Consider the following 1,185-nt stretch of genomic DNA (forward strand, 5'->3'; position numbering starts at 1 on the left):
ATTCTGATGTTCATTACTAAGACCTCGTGGCGCAACGGTAGCGCGTCTGACTCCAGATCAGAAGGTTGCGTGTTCAAATCACGTCGGGGTCAACAGTATCTGTAATTTTTTTTTTGTTTGATTGATGTTTTTTTTTATTACATTCTGTCACAGAAAGCTACATTGTTTATGATAAATTGTAGTAAACAACCATCGATAATAATTTATTTATTTTGTTTGCTTCGTCATTATTTTGACGAATTTATTCATTCTGCAATATACTTAATCCTTCCTAAAAGAAATTAAAAACCCGTAACCAGCTTTCTATTTGTTATAAAATATATCAAGACAACCTATTCTTTTCAATTTAAAATTCTAATGATTCTGTTTGGAGAACATTTAGTTTACAGCAGATATGAGCAGTTAAAACCTATATTTTTAAGTGTTCAACTTCAATAGAAATTTTCTAAAAATCTAGATCAAGCGAGAAAATAACATCAGAAAACAACAAAGTCTTCTCAATCTTTCCGTTATAAAATAATAATCATTCATAATTTAATAAAGTGATTTTTTTGACAATCATACAATTAATCTAAAAGAAAAATTAAATAATGAAACTTTGAGTAGTAATGCGGTGCCCTTCACTACACTCTACTGCTCTGGGCAAGTAAATTCCATCTCATGCATCTGTGACTGTAACCATAAAGAAAGTTCTTGGCATCCATGATAGAACATCAAGAAAGAATGTTACCTTTTTTATTTTCAGAAGACTCTTGAGTTTCCTTCAGATGTGGAAGGCACCCGGCTACCATACCGATTCATTGCTTATAGATTACGACTTCAGTAACGACCCACTAATATGTTTAGGGAGATATATATTAACACCGCGTCCCTTAGAAGGGATAGGTGTGTAGGGCAAGATAATTTTCATAATCGGATTTTTAAAATTAAATTGCTTTATTTTAACGATTTATTTTTTCATATATTGGCATTATATATTTTAATCGATTTTCGTTGACTAGAATTAGGATGGATGTGAATCAAGTATCGATATTTTAGTTAAAGTATCGTACCAACACTTTGGTGGTATCACAACTTGGTGGAATCCCGAAGGTAGTCGAGTGTCTCCGAACACCTATTAGTTTAGAAGTGTGAACAGTGTGCATTTAGGTTAGGTTTGAACATATTACTGGTATAATTCTCTAT

At 32.0% G+C, this 1,185-nt stretch overlaps 1 non-coding gene across 1 annotated transcript; it reads left to right on the top strand.

Moving 5' to 3' along the window:
• Positions 1 to 20: 20 nt before the first annotated feature.
• On the top strand, positions 21 to 92 carry TRNAW-CCA (transfer RNA tryptophan (anticodon CCA)). The gene has a single exon. It is a non-coding gene; the product is annotated as a tRNA-Trp (tRNA).
• The last annotated feature ends 1,093 nt before the right edge of the window (positions 93 to 1,185 follow it).

This window comes from Halyomorpha halys, unplaced genomic scaffold, assembly GCF_000696795.3.
Source record: "Halyomorpha halys isolate HHAL.00 unplaced genomic scaffold, Hhal_1.1 Scaffold794.1, whole genome shotgun sequence".
Lineage (NCBI taxonomy): Eukaryota > Metazoa > Arthropoda > Insecta > Hemiptera > Pentatomidae > Halyomorpha > Halyomorpha halys.